This window comes from Agelaius phoeniceus, chromosome 2, assembly GCF_051311805.1.
Source record: "Agelaius phoeniceus isolate bAgePho1 chromosome 2, bAgePho1.hap1, whole genome shotgun sequence".
Lineage (NCBI taxonomy): Eukaryota > Metazoa > Chordata > Aves > Passeriformes > Icteridae > Agelaius > Agelaius phoeniceus.
This window is the reverse complement of record NC_135266.1, coordinates 88,729,979-88,757,333: the sequence shown is the minus strand read 5'-3', so window position 1 is coordinate 88,757,333 and position 27,355 is coordinate 88,729,979. Positions and strand designations below refer to the sequence as shown.

Sequence of the window (27,355 nt, the reverse complement as noted above, 5' to 3'; positions counted from 1 at the left end):
CAACTGCTGATCAATTTTAACTGCATGATACAGCTACAGAGGCAAAAAGAAAGCTAGAAAGCTAAAAGCTCGATTTTAAAGTTAAAAAAAAAAAAACCTGAAAGAATTAAAGCAAATTAATTGCTAAAATAAACATCATATAATAGGCAGCTAACAAAACTCCTTTCTTCGGGTAAGGAAGAATGCAAACTGTTCTCCTAAAGCTGGTTTTCTGAAAGAACTGAAGTGTTTCAGCTGCCCTCTAGTGTTAAAATGAATGCACGGGTAAGTCAAGAGCGAGGCTGAAAAGACGCTTGAGTTACGAAATTACTCACTATGGTTTACTTTTAATCACTCTGAAACTAAAAATTAAAAATTAAATTTTAAAATAGCACGGGGCCAATTTTTCCTTTAAAATTAAGGTATTCAAACCTTTCCTGTAACATGCAATTCTGCCCCACAGCAACTAACTATATGAAATTATGGGAGATCTTTTATTCAGCTTCAGCCCTTTATTTCGGCGTAAGGAAAAGTTCTGCTTGATGCTAAAAAAACTAAATTATTAGAATTTTTAAAAAAGAAAAGAATCAATCATCTATTTTCATAACCCAAGTTGTAAGATAAGCAAATATGAAAATTAAAGGAATACTGGGTTTTATAATTCACTCTACTTAAAACAAACTGTTTATATAAGCATGGCTGAAAAATTCTCCTTTTCCTCCTCAGGCTCCACATATAAATTTCAACTTGATTTTAATTACCATGCATAAAAAGGAAAGCTCAGAAGAAAACCATCTCTGGAAGGTTCTTTATCAGCAAATTCAATAAAATCTTGAGCACCAATGACAAAGTTCATATAACAATAAGTTAAACTCCTAAAAATATTAAGTACTGATAGAAGGAGAAATGTTCTAATAGATGAACTAAGTTTTAAGTTGTGTGTACTGCTGACTCACGGTCAGCTTGGCACCAACCAGACAGAGCTGTTTTGCAGAGGGTCAGCACGAACTGGAGTATGAACCAGGTATTCTTGGAACACATTCCTGTGCATATGCACATGGTATGGATGAATGGGACCAGCCAACACAGGTCAGCCAGTGACAAATAATGCCTGACCAACTGGATTTGTGGACAATGAATAGTGGATGTGATTTACCTCAGCAAGCCTTTTGACAGTCTGGATTGGTGTGCAACTAGAGAGGTAAAAAACTGCTTGGAAGGCTGGGCTTGAAGAACAGCGGTTGAAGTGTCATGATCTATGCTGGGGCCAGCAATGAGGAGAGTATAGCATGGGTCTGTCTGGAGGCTTGTCCTGTTTAACACCTTTACCAGTGACCTGGAGAAGGTGACACAGTCCACTCTCATCAGGCTTGCAAATGACAGCAAACTAGGGGATGCAGACAATAAGCTCCAGGGCAGAGCTACCATTTTGAGGAACCCAGACAGGCCAGAGAAAGAGGCTGCCAGGAAAGGACCTCTGCTGAAAAGGATTTGTGGGTACCAGTGGAGATGGGGCTAAACAGGACTTGGAATTGCAATGAAGGTTAAAAGCTTACTGTACTGTATCCACAAGACAATGCACAGTAGATAACAAAAGTGATTGTTTTCCTTTACTCAACACTGTACTAAATCCAATTCTGAGCCTCCAGTAAAAGAAAGTGTTGATCAAGGCTGTGGAACTGTTGGAGTGAGGCCAGAGGAGGCACGTGAAGATGAACAGAGGGCCGGAGCATCTCTCTGATGAAGACATGCTGAAAGTTGGGGTGGTTCTGCCTGGAAAAGGTTCCAGGGAGACCTTATAGCACATTCCAATACCTAAAGGGGGCCTGAAAGCTGGAGAGAGACATTTTACAAGGGCATGCACTGATAGGACAAAGAGGGAAGGTTTCAAACTGAAGGAGAACCAACTTAGATTATAATGATGGTGACTCAGATTTACAATGAGGGTGATAAAACACTGGCACAGATTGCCCAGAGAAGTGATAGATGCCCCATCCCTGGAAACATTCAAGCCATGTTAAGTGGGGCTCTGAGGAACCTGGTCTGGTTGAAGATGTCCCTGCTCATTGCAGGGGGCTGGATTAGACGCCCTTTAAAAGGTCCCTTCCAACCCAAACTATTCCATAAGAAACCTGAGCAAGTCCTGCCAAAGATCACCAAGTTTCTCAGGTAATTAGAACTCTGGACCTGTGGGAAAGGCTGATAAAAACAGGCTTGCTTCACTTATGAAGGCTTTGGAGGAACACAATAGCAGACTTTCAATTCCCAAGAGAGGGTTACCAAGAACATGAGCCAGGCTTTTTATGAAAGTATGTGGTAGGAGAAAATAGGCAACTGAAGTTGCCACAGGACATTAAAAAAAAATCACTGCTCTGAAGTATTGAAACAAGTATCTGAGAGACTGTGGAATCTATGTCCATGTAGATTTTTAAGAACCATCTGAACAACATCCGTGCAACCTAGTCTGAAGTCAGCATTGATCTTGCTTCGAGTAGGAGCTGGGCTGGATGACCCCTGGAGGTCCCTTCCATCCTGAATGAGTCTGCAAGTAACATCACCTTATAAACCATTATAAAATGGCTCTTGAAATGGCTTTAATATCTGAAATTTAATTTGCCTATCCCAAGGCTTCCTGCACCATACAATGCACAAGGAGTGCTGGCATATGTTTGCAGCATTGAGGAATGCCTGCGCTCCACCCACAGCTTATCTGCTTAGTTAGCAGCATTTGTTTCAAGAAAATTTAAAACAGTGTCCCCACTCCCTCAGTACAAACATATTGATATGGGCACCAAGATGCACAAGGTCATATAGACACAGGCTTTTAATCAGGCTGCAAGCCCTTGGAAAGTTTCCATGACACAGATGGTGACTCCTGGCCTGGGTATCACATCTGTAGTGGCATTGTCCTTACCATGTCTGCTCCATAAGAAGCACCACTGGCATGAAGGCTGCCAGTTGTGGAGTAGTGTCAAGTATCTGATCACGATAGTCAACAATGGGGCCTACACTTAATTCCATTAATCTGGACTAAAAATCCATGTCAATCATGAGTAAATTTGCTGACACAAACTCTGAGAGCAGCAATAATCCAGCAGGGCCAAACCAAATCACTGCCTGGAATGCAGAGTCTGATGTAATACTTGGCTTCAAGTTGCTCCCATGACTCTCAGTTACACATACAGATACAGTCACCCACATTACACAGCTACTTTTGTTAAGCAGTTTTGTGAAATCTGTCAAAAAATTCAATGCTGTTCACACCAGTATCAGCAGAAGGCATTACATCACAGTAAGCACACTGGATCTCTGAAGCCCAGTGAGATCTTTAGGAAGACAAAGACAAATACAGTTTTAAAACATAGAATGATGTTTAAAAATATTTGATAGGAATGTCAAGGTCTCTAAAGCTGACCAGAGCTCATCAAAGACAGAAGTTTCAAAATCACTTTGGTCAGCTACATACTTTTATGGCAGTGCTGCTGCTCTATGACCATTCTCAGCATGGTAATACAATTCTGCTGCCTGGGCATGCTCAGATACCACAACTAGCACATGTGCCATCCTTTGGGATTCTCTGAGTTAGTACAGCATCTAGTCTGGCATCCATCCACTTTCGCAAAACAACTCATCTAACCCAATTTCCCATCATCTTTGTTAACTGTCCTACAGCTGTGGGCAGAAAAATTCCCCAGGGGCCTACAGCCTGTTTCTTTTCTCTCTCTTTCCTGGCACTCACATAAAATACACTCTGGTTTCACAACAGAAGGTACTGAAACAGGAGGAAAATGCCCCCCCATTCTTGCTGACTAATAAGCATGCCTTTGATCAGATGTGACCACCTTCCCATGACATGGTGACGCAGCCATGAGCTGTGCTCCTACAGCACCACAAGTTCACCGGTGCCCACAAATTTCCTGTTCGTGGGCACCGTGGTCAGATCAGAGCAGATGCACCACAAAACACAGTCTGAGGGTGCTGCACTGAAGAAAAGATTACAACATGTGCAGCCTTGAAATACCCAGAGCTGTCCTCAAACAGGACAAGAACCTCACAGCAGTTGGTAAAAAGAAAAATGGTTCATACTTGAAAATCCCTAATTGAACTTAATAGGTGGAAAATAGACTTAAGAGCTGAAACCAAGTTTTAATATCCCACACCAATTACAAATTCTTGTGTGTTATATTTTGTATTCACTACCTAACTATAACCTCAAACTGTTTTAAACTCACAGCCCCACCATCAACCCTGATGATGACTTCTACAACCTATAATAAGGATATATGAAAAGAACCACCCTATTTTCTTGTTTCACCATCTTTGTATTTCAGTGAACCTCCCCTTCTTTCTTTTAAGAATCTTGGGAGACTACTAAATTAAAAGATACGATGGCATGAATAATAATACCATATATTTTCAATTTTAAGTATTTCATATATTTGTTTCAGTTAGGTATCCATGGAGTTATGATAATGTAAATAGAAGAGCCTAAGGTGAATTAGCAGATGTTATTTTGAAACAAGGGTACACAAAGAGATCTGCAGCTTCATTTAATCTGAGTGCAAAGAACAAAAAGCAGATAAAGTCACTACATTATTTTAACCTATACAAATGCGGAAGATTAGTCTTTTTCTCTCTTTTTACACTCCTTCCCTTAAAAGAGAAAATTTCCATGCCCAAACTACTTCATTTCTTTCCACATTCTGCTACATCTTCTCATTCATCAAGGGTTCATCAGCCTCATCTAATACATTTCAAGTTGGGTAGCTCAGGATGCTTTAACAAACAGGAATTTGTCAGAGCTTGGCTGGATTCCCTCAACTGCACCCTCATCCACCAGTTGTGGATGACTGGTACTAGCCAACTGTAAAGCACTGTTCCTGAACAAGTAACAATTGTTAAAATAAAAAAAATTAGAGTTTAGGCTATGTATTGTTCTGGGCTACTATCAAAGGAAGCACTCGCATGAAAATAGAAAAGCAGGAAAAAGTAAAAAAGTACATTTTGTGGCACCAGCTCTTTGCCAGCTTCAGTCTTCACTGTGTACTGTATCACATCAATATATAAAAGGTGCACTGTGAGCAGCTTTAAAGCAAAAACAAATGACAAAAAACCAAAACAAAGCCCAAACCAAACAAACAGCCACCCCACTACTCCAGAAAAAAAAAAAAAGAAAAACACCCAAGCAGAATGAAGACCAAAGCACTAAACAATTGTGACAAGAAAAAAACCTTAACAAAGGTCAGTGCTGTCCCTGAGACAACATTTTTATTTCAGCTGTCAGCTTTGAAAGCCAGATATACACAAATGTCAGTAAATGCAAAAGGTAAAAGTTAGTACTGTTATACAGACATACTCACTGGCTTTCCAGAGATTCCCTCCTTTTTTTTGTTTAATTATGTACCAAGGTTAAAATAATAAATCACAAGGAAGAATACCAGTTTTAATAGCATGCTGATTTACTTATACAAAACTGCAAATTATTAATTTTCAGTTCATTCCTGGAGTCCTCCTCCTATCTTGCATGCCTCTGGAATGACCCAAACAGCACCAAGGTGTGGATGGACAAAGAGCACACCTGACACTTCTGTGTGAGGCTCCCAGACAAAAATCAGCTCTTGGCAAATCTCTACTTTCCAGTAGGTGAACAGAACTTAAAATCACAAGGCATAAGAGAAAAACAAATAGGCTTAAAGATCCATATTTCAAGTAACAACGTTCACAAGGCCTTAAGCTGAAATTGCACAGCAACCATTAAAAATTTTGACACCAAAACAGTCAAGAGGAAAGCTGGTGTCTTTACAAAGAGTTTGATGGCTGAAGGTGTGGTGTTAACGTCTTTGCAATGGGTGTCAATGTCTCTGCTGACTTCGGGCTGCAGGTTTGCTGCAGAGCCCTGACACCTTGGCTCCTGAAACAGACAAGGGGCTGCATAAGCCTGAACTTCTGAGCTTTAGCGTAAAACATCAGGTTCAGGGGGGCAATGTATGGTAGGCGGTTCGGGAAGGCTGTACCTTCCTAATGCCTCAGCAATGGGGAAAGAAGAGAAACAAGATGAGGCTGGGAGTTTGGGATCATGGGAGGCTGCACCCTCCGAAACCTCGAGAGAGAAAACCCTGCGGGTGTGCACCCCAGTAGACTCCCCTTTTATTTCTAATAAAGCTGAAGGACTCCCTTGTCTCCTTTTTGGACATAAACCTCTGGGGTTTGTGGATTTTCCTGACACAGTGAGCAAAACGTACACGTCACAACACGCAGCCTTCCCTAAGTTCTTCCTGACTCTTCCTATACTCTTTTTGATATGCACAAAGCATGTAAGAAACAAGCAGGCAATGTTGCCAAAGAAGCACACTTAAATTAGACACATAAACACTATTTAGGCTAAAAGTAAATCCCTCAAGACAAGATAAACTAACTGTAGTCATTAACTTTTTCAAAATATGCTTTTAAAAAAGAAAGCACATTTTAAAATCAAACCATGACATCTAAAATTATCTAGTTTTCTGTTTTCACCTTAAATTGCATCAACGCTTTCAAAAGATCACAAAAATTATTTTGACAAAAATATACTCATCATGATACAAGTTCTGCTGAATAATTTGTATTAACATACCTATTATCAGCAGTTTTATATGACAAAACCATCACCTTTCAGCTTTTTTAGGTTGAGAGCAATCCAAAAATACTACAGTATCAACACTCTGTGGGTGAACATTCATTTCAGACACAAGAGCCCTTTGCAAAGCCTGATTGTGTTTTAAGCTTACTTTCTTCCCAAATTCAAACTAATTTTTCTAATAATTTTTCTGTAAGGAAGAGTCTGCATTTGCAACTGTTCCACACAAATCTGTGTTATCTGTCCTATTCAGAGTCACAGGCACTGAATTCCATTTCTGTTCTTAGTCATGCATGGCTCACTCTCCATGCCTACAGCATCTCCCGTCATTCTCAGCACTGCTGGCAATGTACAGTCAAGCCTGACCTAATGTGCTCCCCTGGAACAGAAGGCAAAAATAAACACACAAAGATGGGACAAATGCTAGCAACCCTGAGTTTAAATTTTACCCATCTTGCAGAGCATCAAATAGGCCGCTTCAAAATGTTTGCAGCTTCACTCCTCCCGGTCCATGTGACAGGCTCTTGTCGGTTTGTGTGTCTTCCGATTTGCATCTCACTTTGTTGCCTGGCTTTGTTACTGAATACCCTATCAAGCCCCAAATAGGTTTTATCCACTCTCAATTCAATCAAATAATTGAATCAGGTAAGGTTCTGCAATTTGCTTGATGCAGAACATTTAGAAGAAGAAGAAGTTTCCTGATGAGTTATTTCAGGATGTGAAAAACAAGGTTCACTCTCCTGGTAAAATTTAAAAGTTTAATAAAGGGCAACAGGATACAAAAATAAAGCAAAGTTAACGGCCAGGTGCTTGGCATTCAGCCAGGAGCACACCTGCTATTTCAGAGACACCTTTACACACCACCTTTTCTATTGCATCAGCCTATTGCATATTCATAAACAATTTAATATTTAAACTTTTCCCCAAACTAGTTTACATGTTCCAAGAACCGTTTAGCATGGCTTCTCCTTGGGTCTGCCTTTTTAGAGCATATACATTTCTTGGCTGTGGTGTTATTCTGTTTTTATTATCACCTCCAGCTTGGGCTTTGGTCCATATTTTCTACAGAGGGTAGGTGCTGATAGTTGGCATATCAGTAGCAGGGGTTTTCATCATACGTTCATTGGGTGTTATCCAACCAAGCAGGCAGCTCAATTAGCACAAGTACAACTGCATCAGCTCTTTCACTACTATGTCTAAGTTTAGTTAATAGCAGAAATAAAAACTGTATCTTTATAGCAGTTACCTTAACATTATACATATAGCATCCATTTTTATATTTTCAAAAAGCTGATATTATAATATGTATTTATAACAATGAGATCTGTGCATGAGCCTCTGAAACCCACTACTGAGGGCAAACTGAGGAAATACAATAGGCTTTCCATCTTTCACTTCTTGTGCTCTGTATAGCAATAGTGCATTTATGCCATAGTTTTCCCATTAATAATGCTGCTTTGTGTTAGCTGTCCTCAGATGTTGCCCACCAAATCCTAGCTAGCCAACTAGCTGTTATCAAACTCTCCCTTTTTCCTTCTTAAACATTGCTGGAGAGAGGACTTCAAAAGAGGAAACATCCTGTGATACTAGGTCAATTAATCTCCATGTCAGCCTGAGGGCAATACAGAGGCAGGCAGGGAAGGAACTGGCAGGATGGCAAAGATAGAGCAGCTGAGTAGCACAGCTCAGTCAGGAACAGCACAGGGCTGAGCACAAGCCGACAGGCCCCCAGTACTGCCATGGCAGAACACAAAGCAGGAGAGTGATGGATTAGCTTGACAAAAGGGAATAAAAACAGGATTAACAGCTATTGTTGATACCTACATGGATCCCCAACTTCTTTTTCAAAAGCACTGAACTTGGCTTGGAAAATGGGCTTGGAAAAAAACTGGGCAATGACTTCTACAATCGATAATGATACACTGCAAAAAAATTATCAAGTGTATTAGGAATACACTTCTGTGCCTCTGCTAGGGGGAAACCTACCTGCCTAAGGGGCACCCATTTTTGCTGGAAAATCCACTGAACCAAAGTGCCAAGAAACACATTAGTAGGGAGAAATTTGATACTGGCTCTGCAGAGGGCTGGCTGAAAAGTGTAGTGTTTTTTCCTCACTGGCATCTCTAACCTCTGTGATACTACAAATGCTTCTGCTGAGTGACAGCAGTACCCCTTTGTAAATGATGGGGAGGATTCCAGTGTTACTAGCAAGGAAAGTAATGCAGCTCCTGAAATTCCCACCTGTGCCCACATGAAGACACAGATTTCTCTCCTACACTGAAAGAAAGGGATTACAAGAGCACTAATTTTATGCGAGAAAAGAAAGAGCAAGAAAGAATCCAATGACAATCAAAGCTTTGGTACTCTGGTAAGATCAGTTCCTTGAGCTTTCTAAAGACAAAAAAACCTAACCATTCACAGCCTCTCTGAAGCATAGCTGCATGAGTGTGATATACACCAAACAGAAATGAATAGTTGGGTCAACAATTTAAATACAGCAGACAATAAATCAGAAATCAAAGTGCATTAGAACTGAGTATACAGAGACTCTCCAGAAAATGCTTAAGGGCTGATAACAGTAAAAATGAAAACTACTGCTTTAAGAAATTTACTTTACTTCACAGCTGTCCAGTAGGCTACCATAGGAATATCTACATAGCACTATTTATAATGAGGCTTTTTTATTCCATCACAGAGAAGCAGACGATACACTGCATGCAACAAAACAGGTACCACAAACTGGCTCAGCCCAGAGAGATGGACCCTGCAGTTTCTTTCAGGGGCTGCCATGCCCAAGATCTGCCCTGTGGGAGCCTGGTGACAGGCAATAAGGACAACAAGTTAAGTAAGAGCAGAAAACTGTGCTCCAACACATTCCTCCATGCCTTCTCTCACATGACAAACAAGTAAGAGACAGCCTCGCCCCATCATTCATAAGGAGATTTGGTTATATGTGTGACTAAATACTCAAGTGAAAATCTTTCTCCATATTAAAAAACTTAAATAAAAATCCACCCATGGGAAAGTGCCACAAATCTGATATTCCAAGGGAGCAGAAGTAATAATAAAACATGTTAATTAATGATGGGGACAAATATTCCAGGTTCAAGCAACCTGAGAAGAACCAGCGATTAACTAACAGTATCTCTGGGAGAAATAATTTTCCTTTCCCCATAACTAATTTATCTTTTGCCAGTGGGGTGCTCCATACATGGAGATTTAACTTTATGGCACATTAAAGTTTAGCTGTATCATATTACTTAGTAACTTACAGGACAGGATCATTTACAATTTTGCCTCAAGGCCTCAGAATGCAGCTTAAAACTGAGACTCTGAAAATTAAATTACCCTGACCTGGCCTAATGCCAATCCCAAGGCCACTGCCCACAGCAACTTTCTTTTCCTCAGGCTACCTTAGAAGAACTTCTAATAATGCCCCTGAAGATGTGGTCTAACATAATCCATGTAATTAGACAAGCTCTTCTTGTGAACAGAGACTGATGCCAAGTACTCGTTCAAATCAGACATGAACAACGTGTTAGCCCAACTGTGGAACATCCGAGCACGTTTCACACATTTTACAAATATGTGCCTTTGGCACAACAGGGTCATCAAGTTATCTCTATGACTGTAAGACAGCCAATATAAGTTAACAAAACCTCTTCTCATACTTCTCTTTCTCGCCTTGCTTGCCTGATCTCATTTTGGATCAAATTTTACAGCCTGTATTTGTTCAGTAGGTCCCAGGTCCTCCCCTCTGTGCCTCACTCTGCTGGGCACAGTATGAAGACCTTGAGAGCAATGACCCTGCTCACAGTCCAAAATAAACCACACAAATGAAGAACAGCCCCAATGAGGTACCCAGGATCACCCTAGAACGCCTCACAGTCCAGCACATGGGTAGAGCACAGTGACAACTTGTTCCCATACAATAGCACCTTAAACACTTAAAACCCATAATTCAATACATTCTACATGTTAAAATGTCCATCTCACCTAGAATGGCTGCCTGCCAAAAGTAAGCCATCACAAAGCATCTCACACACCCTTTTTGATTTCATTACACAACAGTGTTTTCCAGACACTAAAAAATCCCCACTTAAAACCAGGATGTGCTGGTTTTAAGATATAGCTGAAGATTGTCTTCACTATTCAGTCTGGGTCTGAGCTCTCTACTCAGCCCTCTCCTACAATAGCTTTTGTAATACACTCTATTTAATTTTGAGTGATAAGTAGCAGCATTTCACTCAACTTCAATACCACACATCAGCAAGGCATTCAATCACTTTATTTTAACAACAATTTGTTGTTCATTCTAGAAATTCAGGTCTGGCAAGCTTTTTAATATGCATGAGTACATTTCATAGAAAGCAAAAAGCATGTTTCCCATTCTGCTCAGCATGTTCAAGTCCTATCTTCTTCACAGAAATAGACCACTTTGAAAGGAAAATGCTTGAATTAATACAAAAGCGTATCTGAAATCCAGTAGCTAACACTGATAAGCAAGGTAAGAAAGTAGGGTAATTTCTAAACCTCCATTAGACATGGGATACTAATTTTTCAATTTGCTGTGAAACAGATTTCAGAAACATAATGAAAAGGGGGAAAATTGCATATTACCATGCATGCAAGAAAAATGTTTGAAATATCCTATTTGTCTTCCCTCTCTAAGGGATGTGGATTCTTTTGTAGTCCTTGATGATGTGAATCACAGATCAGCATTCTGGGAATCAATCCTATTCCCATTTACCAGTGTAATATGATCATTTAGCATAATTAACACATGATATTTTATTACTGCCATGGACTTGGACCAGATCTGAAATGTAAATATTTGCCAAAATGTACATCCTAGTGCCCAGTGATACACAATGGTGTAACATAAGACACTAACTTGATTTGCATTCTCTTCTGGGTGCAGAATTAAGGCTGCTGTGGGAGTTCTCACTTTCATAACATGAGGCAGCTTTAACATTATAGATGATGTTACATTAATTTCTGCAGTATCAAATTTTAAAGGTGTGGAAACAAGATGAAAGAGCTCACAATACAGCCATCATTTCAAGTGGCACTGGAATGAACAGAAAGAAAACTCCTGGAACAAATAACATCCACTTCAATCTTTCCCAGCTGTCTTTTCCCTAGTGCACTCAATCACCCAGCTCTCCTAGGACACAGTAATCAAGAAACCACCATTCTGGGTGATTCAGAGCATGGCACACATGCAAAAGGTAATCAGAAAAATCATTGCAAGATGCAAACACACAGCAGCCCTACAGAGAGACACTTTATGACCAAGCCAAGACTCTTCATAACAATCTTAAATTCTACAGCATGAAATTTCATAGGCTCTTTATCTTACATACTGTAACATTGTGTCTCATCTACTACAAATACAGATGTTACCTGTGTCCATGCCTAACATCCCTCATCTATCTTTTCATTCTTTCTCTTGCAACAGAAATATCAGGAAGCTATTCACATCTGTGCTGGTTTTGGGGTTAGTTTTCTTCACAGTGGCTGGTATGGGGCTGTGGTTTAGATTTGTGCTGAACACAAATTGAGGGTTGATAATATAGAGATGGTTTTTGGTGGTGGTGAGCAGGGCTTACACAGAACCAAGGCCTTTTCTGCTTCTTGTATTGCCATGGCGAGGAAATTGCAAGTATGTGGGAAATTGGGAAGAGACACAGCTGGGACAGCTGACCCCAACTGACCAAAGGAAATATTATAGGATATTTCATATCATATAACATCGTGCTCAGCATATCAAGTGAAGGAAGAAGGAGAAAGGGAGGAAGATTGGAGAGAGGGCTTTTGTCTTCCCAAGTCACCATTACATGTGATGGGCCCTGCTCTCCTGGAGATGGCTGAACACATGCCTGCCCATGGGAAGCAGTGATTTAATTCCTTGCTTTGCTTGTGCTTGTGGCTTAACCCATGAGTTTTCCAGCTTTTACCCTTCCAGTTCTCTCCCCAGTCCCATTGGTGGGGGAGTGAGTGATCAGCTGTGTGGGGCCTGGCTGTTGGCTGGGGTTAAACCACAATCATGTCCAACATCAAATGTACAGGTTTTAAGCTAGTTGTATACCTCCTATTACTGATTTTTCTCTTGGAAACATACAAATCCTACAAGTGAAATTTTCCAAAGCAGTTGACAACAGAACTATTGCCTTGACATTGAAAACCCTCTCAGGATATTTCCCAGTTCTTTCTTAAATAAACAGTATCCCTAAGTCAATGCATCTTTACAGTATCCCCAAGACTGGGCCATTGAGCAGCATCACCTCTAATGATGATTTACACAGGAGTAAAGGAAAGCTCCAGCATTCCTTTTTCATAGCCTCACCTAACATATTCTTAGCTTTTCCCAGTTGCAAGGGGATTCTTTCCCTTCACAGACCGTAATCTTTCATCACTCATCCCAAAATGTACAACAGTAGATGTTCTTTGCCTGCAGCTGTCATGACAAGTTTTACACAGCAGCACAGAAGTATGAAACAGTTCTTGGCAAGCCAAGTACAAGAGTGGACTATTAGCTCTCTGTTGCTTAGATTTATCAAACTGCACTCCTTGCAGCCTTTGGCAGAACACATGGCATTCAGCAGAAAGGTGGATCACCTTGCTTTCCCTAAAGGAGCAGAAGTTGTTTCTTCTACTATGTCAGAAACTTAATGAAAGGTAAGCAGTGGCACACCTGCCACTTGCTCCTAGCCAAGGCTAAATCCCTGAAGAACACAGCAAATGTAAAAATACAAAGCAATGGGTCTGCAGCTGTAGGAAGACACCCAACCCCAGGGTAGCCCTGGGTTCCTCTAAAATGAGTCTGTTTTTCTAAGCCTGTTTATAGATCCACCCTTTCACAAAAGGATGTAACTTATGCGGACTAATGAAATTGCTCTCAATTGGAACCTTGTTTCATTCTTCTCTGCCTCCTTTCCCTACAAATGTTACAGGTAAGAAAACAGGGGAAGAGGAATCTTTGCATGTAAGAAAGAGGATTACTGTCTTCCTCTGTTACATTTCCTTCAGTACTTATGGCAGCACTTGGAGATGATCCCAACAAAAACCATGTTACTCTGGACTCTCTCAGCATTTGTGGCAGGAAGATTACAAGAAGGTTTTGTAAGGGCTCAGTGTTGGACCAACTCGTCTTCCCTTAATGTCAATGTGAAGAATATTAATGATAAAGCTCAATGACTCCAAGAATCCTTCACCGAGATCTTACTTACTGAGGTAACTGGATGTACACCAAGGAAAAAGTCACAGACCAAACCTGGAAAGAAGAAGAAGAACAAAATGAATTTATTTGTCTTTTGGACCCACTTCCCACTAAAAACATAATTAGCTTAGGAGGACAGAAAGGAGAAATTTAGGGAGATTTAAAAAAACAAACAGGAAAAGGAATATCAAATTCCACCTGCTCCTGAACAAAAGGAGTAAGTCTTAACACTGGTCCCCAGGGCATAATATACTGATTTGATCTGGACTCAAGTTTAAATAATGGCAATAGGCAAAATATTAAAACAGAAACTAAAGGGAAAACGGAGATCATGGGGAAAAGCAAAACCTGTGTGTCTATTAAATCAGAAATACTAGTAAAAAAATCCAGTGCTTCTACCCCTTGACATTTAGGTCCCCCATTATCACCATGACTCCTGATGACCTGCTTACAGCAGCCAACTAGAAATTAAGCAAGACCCTTCATGATAAACTCTCCTCCAATTGTCTTGTCCAGATGTCACCTTTGCTTCTAGTACAACACAGAGTCCTTTACTTCTGGGACAAAAACACACAACAGAAAGCACTCCACCTTATCCAGTTCATACTGGAGCTTTCAAGCCTGTAACAGCACCACCCCACTGTTAGAAGAGTGCTACAGTTAGCAAAGTGAGACTAGGATTTCCTTCAACCACATGGAGGAAACACATGGAGCAGTACCATCTCCACTGTTTAAAAGACCATCAATATTATTGCAGCTGTAAACAAACAAACAAACAAAAAAAAATAATTACAGACTAAGTATTTTTTTTTAAATTGTGATCATTCACCAAACTTGGTCAATGGAAATGTTTCCATCATTCCATTGTTGTTGATTTCTAAAATAATGTTTTCTCTTTGCCTTCTTCACTGTATCAAGTATCAATGAAACACTGATATTGATTTCACAGTCTGTTTACTGACGTGCTTCAGCACGTGAAGACTTCAAGAGGTCATACACATCACTTCTACACATCTTCCTTTAAAGTGAACTCATCACTGATGTCATGCTCCATGGCAAGCACTTGTCATGCTACATGGCAACCACACAACCTAACCAGCTCCCCAGTGACACAGGTGACAACAATTTCAGCCATTGAAGTACCCATATTGAAGTCAAGGGTAGCTAATCAGTAACTAATATATAATAAAATAAATATTTTTTTTAAAAACCAAGAATTAAATTAGCCAAGATTCCCACAGTTCCATTGTGTAGATGTGAGCAAGTTAGTCAAACTGCTGTCACACACAACATGCTGTCAGCTACACTTATAGATGAACTTTCTTTACCACTGATATAAACCAGTTATGAACACAGCACAATCTGTAGCAAAGGCAGAAATGGTCTGAGAGGAGCCCTTCAAGTCATGTGATCCTGTAAAACAGGTAAGTCCTAGCCACGTCAGAGGTACATAGACTGGCTTGACAAAAGCCAGCTCTACACTGTAAAATTAAAAAAAGGAAAATGAAATGCCTGCAAGAAAACTGTTAAGGAGATCTTGTTGCTGGCAAAGGTAAACATTAATAATAAACTCAAAGAAACAAGGCTCATCTGACAGACCAGAACTGGTGAGATAAGAACTCATGGGCAGATGCAACCAAAGACCTCAGTTCATACCCCCAAAGATTCACTACATGGCTTGGGTAGGTACAAGATTGTTGCAAAAACTATGATGCAAGGAACAGCCACTCTGCAAGTCCTTCAAAAACTCAAATCTTTCACTATGTTTTCTCCAAGAGTAGGGAACTGTACTGAGCAGCCAGACACTGTGTTCAATCCACAGTTCACAGCAGAAGAAAGTAAGGAGACAAGTCCACCTTCCAAAGCAGACGTCCTATAACTTCTGAGGCTTAACAAAACCTAGAAGAAGAAAATGCTGCACTTTTCTCTTCTAGAAAGCACAGTGACTGGTAGGCACTTATCTCCTGGTAGCCTTTAGGTATATCACCACACCTCAATCTCTAAACTAAGCATTCTTGTCTTCCAGTTCCTCAAACCATGGCCCAAGGGCAAGCAACATCTGCTTGCTTTTGTAAATAGGTGCTTTGGATCAATGTCACCATCACACATAAGTACCTACTTTGGTTGTCCTTGACACTTTCGAACTTGCCACGGGGGTATTTTGTACCTCAAGTATGAGTGCATTTTATTAATAAAATTACAACCTACAGCTCTAACCACTTAGAGAACTTTGAAACAGAAACTGGGCTGTCCAGTGCTACAAGCAGAAACAGTCTGGTAGTGATCTTCTAATAAAGACTTAAGAGAATATGAAGCAATGAACATCACTTCTTAGTATCTCTTAGAAGTAAAGGAGGGAGATGACTTAGCACCTTCAAAACAAACAAGGGTCTTAAGAAGATTTTGATAAATTATTTTCAAATTTTAGAAACAGAGGAACTAAATAGTACTTGCTAAAGCAGAAAGAAAGAAATTCCTAAATGAAGCAACGTATCTCCTTAAAGAGCTCTTTAAAATGCAGTTCAGAAAAAAACAGCAACATATCTAAATTACTTGGATCAGCTTTGTTTCCTTTGTGTGGTTAAATGTAGAAACAGAGAGGAAGAAATGGACTAAAGATAGCAAAACTGTTCTGTTCTTACCACAGAATGAACTTCCTCAGCTCTTCAAAGAGGAACTAATGAAGAACAGAATAAGAAGGAAGAACTGAAGATAGAGGCTAAATAGCTGTGAAAACCAAGCTATGATTTAAAACAAGCAGGATTTTTTGTTTTCATAAAAGAAAGCAAGATGCAATAGAGATTATTTGGGTGTCCCTGGAGAGTAGGCAGCTGAAGATGGATTTTTCAGGGCAAACTGACTGCATTAAGAAAGATATCTTCAGAAATTATTTTACAAAAAACAGAATGAAAATGTGAGAGTTTCTTGTATAAGTCTTCAGAGGTACTTTGTGGTGACCATTCACCAGGGAAATGGTGCATCAACATGGAACTTGGACAACTCAAAGCTATCCAGATGAATTTGCATTGGTGTGGGAACTCAAGACTCTATTCTCATTTCCTCCTCCTGGTTCTCCCTAGAAAATCCCGTTTTTACTTCATGGTCCTTTTTACTTTGCCTTCTATATAACTAGAATAGAGCACACATATCCAAGAAGCTCCTGTTCTCAATGAAGTCTCTTCCTCTACAGATAGTCAAATCACTCTACAAATCACTGGTCCCAGCAATTACATTTACGATAGCCTTCATATCACAATCTCTGACCACATTCACCTGAAATACCATCCTCAGTCCTCCCACATGAAACAGCAGCAGTTTCAGTGTGTGGGATTTAGCTGATCTTCCATCCTGAGTAGGTGTGAGGGGAATATATTGGGAATTTTCCCAGAGTTGCAGTTCTTCCCCCTTGCTCTTCATCTTTGATGGCACCCAATAGCTCAGTATTAGGTGTCTGTGCTATTTATATCCTCCCTATAGATGCCTCTGCTGCTGTCCACAGTGTCCCAGGTTCTATGAATGAAAAGTCTTGCCAGTCCTGCTGCTTTCTCCACTGCTGGGAAACAGATCAGCAAGAGCTTTTCTAATGCTCAGAGCCACTGTTACTTGGCAAAACTTTCTGAGACAGCACAGCAGCACTGGAGAGATCCAAAAGCTCTGATGTATGAAAGAAAATCACTTAATTTTTACTTGGAAGGTTTCCTGTACAGGCTTTTAGGCCAGCCATTTAGGTTTCTATTTTACAAGGAGACATGCTCCCATCTGCATGCTAGTACAGGTCTCTTCTACTGCCAGAACCATTATCCCATTCCCCTAATGGTATTTTGTCCACATGTATATAAATACATATAAACAATACTGTGCAGACTGTCCTCCAGTGGAAACAACATACTAGACATTCTCAGAACATTGCTTTCAATCCTTCACAACTTCAGCTGCACTTTCTTCAAACAAAGTCACGTAACAACCTTCATTCACATATGGTTGCAGTCTTAAAACTGAATGAAAAGCTGGTTTGGGGATAAGTATGTATTTACAAAATCAAGGAACAGTTTAAAACAAAGCTGGATGAAAATCCTGGCAGAACCACCTTACACTGAAGTGTATGCAGAGTTGTAGGTAAAAAACACCAGTAGAGAAACAGAAAACAAAGTAAGCTTTTGAAAGCATTCTTGAATTATTTAACCTTTAGAAATGTACAAATGAAAACAGAAAGTCTCCTGCTTGTGCTCAACATGAGTTTGGAGTACAGCTGAAATCACCATAAATGTGATTGTCAGCATACTGCCATAAGGCACTTGAGGAGACAGCACTGACTACCCAACTGCACCAGAGAAGTCACTTGGGTTCTTCCCACCAGCGACCTAAACCCAGGATTCCTCCAACTTCAAGCTTTGCCTCCCTCCATCTTTTAGGTCAAATGAATTTAAGTAAGAGTGAAATTAAAGAACACCAAATACAGGAGAGTTCACAGAGCCCTATGCTCTCTAAGACTTGTATTGATTCCTGTTTCCTAGAACAGAGTCTCAAAATTTTGAGTTAAGTCTCCTTCAAACCTGCTGACAGAGTGTGACATTTCAGCTCTCTGTTCAATGCACCACCTCATCCTTCCTTTCCAGCCCTTCCTCCCAGGGGAGGGCTGCAGACTTCCTCTCCTTTAGCCTAGTGCCTCCTCCAGGCTCCTGCTTTCCCACCCAGTCCCCCCTGAGCTCCTTCTCCAGTCGAGCCCTGCCTCCTGCCCAGACACACCACACATGGACAATGCAGCTCCTGTGGTCCTGTGCCAGTATGAGGTTGATATATTCCATCACACCCTCACTGTGAGCTTACACAGACCAATCCAAGCACTTGTAAATCAGTGAGGACAGCCCAGGGCAAAGGCAGGCAGTTCTGCTTGAGCAATATCAGAGTAGAAACTAAAGCCCAGTTCACACAGTTCAGCTGATTCTAGAGACATACAGTGACTCAGCCCCAAAAATATCATCAGCATTTTACTAGTTAATGCAGTTTGTTTCCCCTTTTGCACTCATAACATGCATCATGGAAATAAACACCCAGCTACTAGTCACTTCCACCTTCAGAAATATCAGGAATTAGACCAGCATGACAGTGTTTGCATTAGAAAGGAGAACTCTTACAGCAAAAGGGAAAAGTGCTTTCAAAAAAACTTTAGTAAGTTTTCCTGTTATACCTTTTGAAACAAAGATTAATGCAAACTTCAAGTCTTTTAAATGTATGTTACTACTTAATGGTTATCATACTATTACAACATCATATTCATATCACTGTAAAGAAATGCTAAGCTTAATTAATACCTTTGTCCACTTAAAGGCTTATTGGAGCATATGTTTATGATTTAATCTGCCCTGTCTGCCTGGAGCTATCCCTACAACATGTCTGTCTGTTTTGTACTCTTGATTTTAAAAGCTTTTCAACAATAGAATTTTTTCACCCCTCCTCAATAGGCAGTCTAACAGACTAATACATCCCACTGGCATCAAAACACAGCTCATTACTTACTCAGGATCCCACATTTCCTATCTGTTCTTTCTTCCATGTGAAGCACAGTCAGATGCCTCCTTTCTTACTGGACTTGCAGACAGTGACACCTTGAAGCAGCTGGGCTTTGCCCAAGGATCATGCCTCATTCTACAAACTCTAGCCCTCAAGGTTTATTTTTTGACAGCAATATATACAAGTGTTTGGAATATCATCAGAAAACAGAGGGAAAGGTGAGGTAGGGCTTCACAGACACATCACCTTCCCAGAAACACCTGTGCAAGCAGGATGACAAAAGCATCCAACATCTTTCACTGGAGAACAGAGTCCAGCCTCATGACAAACACACCACAGAAAACATGGCGCTGAACCACAGGAAGTAACACATAGACAGATTTGAAGGGTTTTTTTCCCTGGAAACACAGCACTGACATTCAGCAATGCATGTTTCATTGAGGGAGGCTACAAGGAGCAGCAGAAACAGCCCCTCGAAGTCAGCTTTAGGAGATCAGGAAAGGTGAAGAGGAAGGGGACTAGTAATACCTGTGGTCTCCAATAAAGTATCTTGTTAACAGCTGAGTAAAATATACAAAATTTTTATCTTCCCAACAAGTACTTCTCCTCAAAATTAAATTCCAACATGCATTGCACTGAGCGAAGAGCTGGCACTTCCTGAGCACATGCCCACTTTTCCACAATTTCACTGCCATGTAGAGAGGAAAGACAAATATCTCTTTCTGATCCACTCACATTCTCTGGGTATTGCTAAGATAGTCTCACTAGGACTGACTCAATCCTAAGGTCTGTTAACAACTACAGCACAAATGGGGAAATGATCTGCTGGTTCTGGCATGTTTATTCTATTTTCTAGAGAATCAAAGAAGACAGCCCTCAGATAAGAGCTATTCCCTGGTCACACACTGTCTTTCCCCAAGCTCAGCACCATGCTTTATTGTCATCACACTTCCTACATGAAATTTGAAAGAGCATGGTTTGATCCATTCCAGAATGCATCTTGAAGTGCTGTTCCACCAAAAAGGCACTTTGTGCTTTGAGAATTACTAAAGGAAAGTGAGTTTACAAATACAAATCATTCCCCTACCCACACACACACCTCTCCAGCATAAGCTGTGAGCATACTGAGAGAAGTTTTTAATTTAATTTCTTTTAGCATCTTAGCAACACATCAGCATCCTAAAACCTTCCTTCATTTCTTCATCTGGGGTATTTACAAGTATTGCCATTGTTTCACACACCTCCTTCCTTCTCAGACCAAATGGCTGCTTGATCTCAGGATCAGAGAATTCACGTTGGAGCAGGCCTGTAGGGGTTCCATCATGCTCTACCTTACACAGGACCAGCTATGAGGTCCCAACAGGACTTCATCCACTTCGGCCTTGAAAACCTGTGAGAACAGACATTGCACAACCCCTCTGGGCAACTTGTTCCAGCATCTGACTATCCTCCTTGTTGGAAATTACATCTATCTTGAACCTCATTTCAACTTCCCTTTGTTGTCCCTCATACAGTCACCATACAAAAAAGTGAAGAAGCTCTGTCTTCCTGAGAACCTCCTCAAAAGTACCAGGAGGTCTCTATAGGTCCCATCAAATTTTCTCTTCTCCAGGCTGAACAAGCCTAGTTCCCTCAGCATATGACCCTCGTGCTGTACCAGGGCTCTGAGAGCACTGAAAGGCCTTTAAATGCTCTCTATAAAAGCCTCACATCCACCCCTGCTCTCTGCTCATGGCACCAGGGACCCCATTTTAGCTCTGCCTGTGGCATTCATTGTCTGCCCACCCTGTGTAGTAGCTGTGCCCTGCCTCCAGCCAGGTGTGTGAATCCTGGTCCTGGACCCTGCTGATGCAGACCCTGACCTGAGATAATCACTTCCTTGGGTACTGGCTGCAGTCTGATTAAAATAGTCCTAAGTATTGTCAGCTGCCTTCACTACCAGGGCACAACACTGGCTCATGCTCAGCCTCTTTAAAGCATTCTCATCTCTTTTTGTCATGCATCGATAAATCTAATGACATTCAACACAGAAAACTAACGGGGCATCAGTCATTTGCAAACAGCACAATCCTGAAATATGATAAAAGGGAAAAACTGAGCTGGGCAAAAAATTGCAATTGTAAAACCCAAGTATTGAAAAGCAATTGTAAAACCCAAGTATCTGGGGAATATTAACACACTACTTCTAAGATAAGCAGCCACTTCTGCTCCAGCTCTCTCACAGTAACACCAAGACAAAGTCTTGGATTCTCTAGTGAAAACTCGCTAGTTTCACTTGTGAAACAAATGTGAAAGTAACTCCTCCAGTCAGTGCTGCCGCCTCAGTGCTGGTTTGCTATTTTAATCTGTGCTCTTCCTGTGTTTCACTTTTCTACTGCAGTTTTTTAGTTTGTGTCTTTGGGGAGACAGGGGTTAAACACTAAAAATACACAGTTGTGATGGAAATACCCTCATGGACAGGCTGAGGTTTGGCATGCTTTGGAAGAAAATAACTTAAAATAGCACAGAAAGCAAAGGCTGTGGGATATGCATCTCTGATAGCTACTTTCTGCTAAAATAACCAAAATAGCTAAGATAACACTGACACTCAGTTAACCCTCTATCCTGCTCAACAGAGATGAACAGGGCCATTCTAACCTCAGAGCTTTGCCTGACTAATGCTAATGACATTGCATTTGTTATATTCTGACCCCAAGGTCTTTTCATGCAGCTTTATTAATGAGAATTAGGTTTAAAGAAAGTGCAGGTACCCAAAACCAAGCGTGCCACAAGTCTTACAGCCCAGTTATAGAAAAGGCTTTTTCTGTAGGATATGCAATTTGATCATCACAGGTCTAAAAATATGAAAGGGAAAGATCTGGAGGCAGAAGCTATATTAGCTCCATCAGTTTTCATACTTGGAGCTCAGGAAAAATGTAAACTGGAAGCAAAGGACATAAAACTGCAAGGACAGATTTTTTCCCTGGTGTTCTCTACATCACATTGATAATTAATCTTTAGACATTCTAAAAAGTTATGGAGTGCTAACTTTGTCCCCACATTCCATGCCAACACAACTCCTATGAATGCACACTTCAGTGGCTGCTATCCTTTGCAATTGTATACCCTGGCTACAAAGCTTAACAAACAAACCATTAAAACAATTTGTGGCACCTGTTACTAACAACTTTGCTACAGGAACACGTTAAGTTTTGGCTTCCATAGGTAACGTTTAGGCCCATCTAGGAATGGGCCAAGAGCCCAAACAAACTCTGTGATTTGACTCTCATGGCTGTTCTAGAGAATATTTAACTTCTACCCAGACATATCCCAGGTGACTTATGCCCAAGTCTTAAAGTAAGTTCAGTGCGGTCAGGTAGGAAAATCAGGTACCCCATTCTCGTGGTTCAAACCACAGAACTATACAGTGTAAAAGCACAGAACAAAAGAGTTGATAGAAGGATTAAGCAGAGAAATGCAGCTCTTGCAGTCTAATTTTTCCTTAACACAGCATCTCCACAGCTCAGGTCCTCCCCTGCCCATCAGAAATCCCTGGAGCTGAAGGCCCTCCCGAGAGGCAAACCTCACAGAGCTCCCACCTCCCACCAGGAGCACGGTGACAGGCAGATATCCCAAGATACAGCAAGAAAAGTTTCCAAAAGCTCCAACAGGAAAAGGCCACGCTGGAGTCAAGTTTTACATAAGAAGGGGGAAGGCAGGAACCGCTGGCACCACGTCCTCGGGCGGCTGCCGCTGTCAGCCCCGGGCAGCCTCCCTCCCCTCACGGGCGCCCTGCGCGCTCCCAGCCCCTCATCACGGGTGCCCGCCGCACCTCCGGGGGTGCGCAAGGCCACAGCAGAGGCAGCCCCCGCCGGCCAGCAGCACTGTCCCAGGGTGCTCTCCCCGGCGGCGGGGACAAATCCATCCCCAGCCGAAGCCATCCGCTCCCGTGTGGGATGGGCACCGCGGGCTCCCCGGCCGAGAGCAGGACAGCGCACGCAGACGCCGCTGGGCTCGACTCATCCCTCTGAACTAACTTTCCTGTTTCCGCAAAAATCACGCAGGCACCGGAGGAGGGGGTGGGGGATTATTGTTTCCAGCAAACACTCCTCGCCCCTACGAGCCACCCGCACCCCTCCCGCAGCCCCATCGCGCCGGGACCCCGCCGCTCCCCAGCATCTCCGGCGGCCGGGCCGGCATCCCGCGACCCCCGTGAGGGGGCAGCCCCCGGCACCCCCGCCCCGGGCCGCCCCGCTCCTGCCACCTCCCCTCTCCCAGGGCCGGGAATGGCCCGCAGGTCCCCGCCGCCCCTCGCCCCCCGCGGCGCCGGGTCTCACCCGCGCGTCCCTGGGCCGGGCCGGATGGGGCCGAGTGCTGGGGGAGCGGCGGAGGTAGGGCAGGACACGGCCCCAGCTCCTGCCAGCGGAAACGGGAGGAGGGGCTCGGACCGGCGTTACCGAGCGGGGAGGAGCTGGGGGCGCTGCCCAGGGGAGGCTCCAGCCCCGCGGAGGAGGGAAGGGAGGGATGGAGGGTGGGAGGGAGCGCTGCCGGCCCGCTCCTCCAGCGCACCCCACCCGCTCCGTCTACTCCCGCCGGAGCCCCTTTGGCAGAGCTCTGCCTGGAGCCTGCCCCACTCCTTCTGCCGCCCGCGGTGCCCTCCGGGAAACCTCTGGGGTGGGCGCCAGGAGCATCCCCCGGCACACCGTTCCGCCGGGGCGGGGGGCACCGACCGCCCCCCTCAGCTGCCCCTGCCCCGAGGGACCCGCGGCTGGACGTCCCCTCCGGGCTCAGGCAGGCAGGGCTGGTGCCCGTGCCCGCAGGCGGCCCGGAGTGCAGCCCCGACCGCCGCTGCGAGCGGCAACCCCGGGCTGAGAAGCCCAGCACGACTGCCAGTGTGTTGCTTTGGCTTCTAGCACAGGGGGAGAGCGTGTCTGAGTGCTCCCCTGAGCTTGCTGCGGTCGCAGCAGGAGTTGTAGACAGCTGTGTGGGTCGGTGTCTTCTCCCAGGTAACAAGTGATAGGACAAGAGGACACAGCATGAAACTGTGCCAGGTGAGGTTTAGATTGGATATTAGAAAGTATTTCTTCGCTGACAGTGTGTTCAAACATTGGAACAGGTTGCTCAGGGAAGTGATGGAGTCACCATTCATGGAAGTATTCAAAAAATGCGTATATATGGTTCTCAGAGACTTGTTTTAGTGGTGGACACAACAGTCCTGGGTTTATGGCTGGACTCTTGGACATCTTTTCCAATCTTAATGATTCTTATCTGTGGTGCTGTGAGAGACAGGGCCATAAGGGAGATCTGACATCATCTAGAAAGTCCCCACCTGCCTTCCTCTGGGTGTCAGTGGAAGTGCAACAAAAACTGAACTAAGTCAATTTCAAACACTCTCCCCAGCAGAAGACTCTCTCAAGTTGTCTTAACAGAGCTGGGGAAAGTTTTGGCATGGACCACTAAGCAAAGTGTTATATGCTGAGGAAACAACCTAGAACTGGGGCAGAGATGCCTACAGAAGGAGAGCAGTGCAGTTATGGACATGGGCCTCCTGAGAGGAACTGTATTTTACAGTATATGAAGAGCAACTCAAGGCTTTACCATAAATGTTTTTGCAGAAAGAAGATCTGTTTCACATTCTGAGGTTCCCTGTGTATTCTCATTTCCATCTCTGGTACTGCTGCTGCTGTCACACTTCTCAGTTCAAGGGGATGTCCACATCAAATATATTCTCTTGTACTTTCCATCACGTCCTAAGTGGATTTTTATAAACTGCTTGTTCAACAGACTCAAAGCATCCTGGTGGCAGTGCTGCCAGCAACACAACTGTCATTTGCTGCATGTTTGTTTCTCTCCCTCCCAGAAGAGAAGCATGTGCAGCAGCTCTGTGTTCATCATTTATTTATGTGCAGAAGTACACAAACATTGGTGTGTGTTTACCTTAAAGCAAGCAATGAAGGAAATATATCTTGCAATGCATCAAGAGATAAAGAGATCAGTGGAGAGCACTTCTTTTGGTTCTTTGGTTCCAGGCTCCAAGAAGAGTCCATCTCCTGGATGCTGTAGCTCTAATGCAGCAAATCCCATTAGACCTGAGGACTTTAGTAAGTCAATCTTTAGTAAGTTAAACTTTGGAAATAAACAACAACTTCCTGAAAGAGAAGCGGCACAGGAAGTCAGCAGAAAATGAGAACACATTTGACACTTTTGGTGGTGGTGTTATTGTTGGTTGGTTGTTCACTCTAAAAGAGACAGCATTATGTTTTGTTCTTCACCTGTTGCATAAGTAAAGCAGCTTTATACCCAGGTATACGGGATTTCTATAGTTCAAGTCTCAGTAAAAAATCAATATGTGAATTCAAGTCATCATTTTGTGTCTACTTTGGAAAAAAGGTAAAACATGCACAGGAAAAAAACCAAACACATATGGGAGCTTAGTATGAACCTAAGGATTTAGGGAAGAGCTTGAGGATCACTGTGAAACTGAGGACTGGAGTTGCTGATACTGTAGATACACTTTCTACCAAGGAAACTGCATTTATCTGCAGGTCTCTTCTCAATTATGCCATTAAGTTTAGGAAAGTGGTCTGTTGGACCTGTGTTCCAGCTTCAATTAGCCATCTTCTGCATGCAACCAAGTCTAACGTGGGGGCACTCTGATGTTGTCCATACAGTGAGGAACAGGAGTTGCACCTCATCAGTATCTTCTCTCAGGCAACCAGCAACAGGACAAGAGGCCACAGTCTTAAGCTGCACCAGGGGAAGTTTAGACTAGGCATTAGAAAAATGTTTTTCACAGAAAGAGTGGTTCAGCATTGCAATGGGCTGCCCAGGGAGGTGGTGGAGTCACTGTCCCTGGAGGTGTTTAAAAAAAATTAGATATGGCACTTAGTGTCATGCTTTAGATGATAAGGTGATGTTAGGTCATAGGTTGAATTTGACAGTCTCAAAGGTCTTTTTCAACCTTAATTGTGTGAGTTTGTGTACCCGAATCCATGGCATATGACCAGCAAACCTGAAGGCCAAATGCAGCTTCTGAGAATAGCTTTGAGTAGCTGCATTTGAGGCATCTAGAAAAGGATGCTCTCCAGTGTAATTCACAGGATGTACCCCCTCTACTGTAATAGCAAGTCTGTGGCTTTGGTCCCAGCCACCAATTTCAGATGAAATCATAATATGGCAACAGAGCTGAGTGCTGTGGGGAAATTGAGGTTGAAAATCAAAGTCTTTGCTTCTCTTTTTGACAGAAATAGATCATTCACCTAGACTTTCTAACTTTGCTTATATTCATGTTCTTTCCATCCAGCAATTGCTGTATTTTGCACCTCAAGGAGATGAGGGGGGTGCTTTTCTCTAAAGATGCTGCATTAGTTTTCCTCAGAATGAGCACCAGTACTTTCGTGGCTCATGTAAGAGGCCAAAATTGTATGGCCTCTTAAATGAGAGGAGTCAAGATTTGGAGTCTTGACTAATTGCTGAACCAGCAGGCAAACATGGCTTCCATGGCTGACCCATGGCAAACATGGTAGTAGATCTGGATCTGGTGTCCAAGAGGACTGGGACTGCACCACAGTCTGTGAGGTTATGGACAGAGCTGTGGTCCACCTAAGCTTCTGGCTGGCCTTCCCTCATAGAGAGTAGCCCCGATCTTGCCATTTCAGTACAAGCATGCAAGTTGTCTGCTGCCTTCCTGCTTGGTTTTGATGTAGACTCTGCTTGCAGGATTGGTGAAACAGCATGACCCCCTGGCAGCTTCTTGAAGGGCTCAGCATGTATTCTTCCTGCCCCTTCTACAGCTCTACAGCAAGTTTGAGGGTGTTCTCACCTGTCTGAATTAGTTCTTATTCTTTCCTGTAACCACACAAGATCTTCAACTCCTTCATCTGGTCCAAGATGTCAAAGAAGCAAGACAAAAACGAGCTGGGTAATGGGAAGAAATGACACTGGGAAACCATTGCACCAAAGGCTAAAGCATGCGTGTTATACTCAAGGAAATAATGATCCTTGGATCGAGATATTGAAGTAGAAGGAGATTTAAATTCAATCCCTAC

General features: G+C 42.6%; 1 protein-coding gene across 3 annotated transcripts in view; it reads right to left on the bottom strand.

The window, feature by feature from the left end:
* TSPAN9 (tetraspanin 9) overlaps positions 1–23,781 on the bottom strand; it is a 167,100-nt gene extending 143,319 nt beyond the window's left edge. Inside the window, exons 1-2 of one of the 3 annotated variants that reach the window (XM_077174147.1) lie at positions 23,645–23,781; positions 13,828–13,871 (exon numbers count right to left, since the gene is read on the bottom strand). The gene's annotated coding sequence lies outside the window, so the exon portion shown is untranslated. The remainder of the gene's footprint in view (positions 1–13,827; positions 13,872–23,644) is intronic. The other 2 variants (XM_054654555.2, XM_077174145.1) reach the window with 2 other exon arrangements.
* Positions 23,782–27,355: the final 3,574 nt, after the last annotated feature.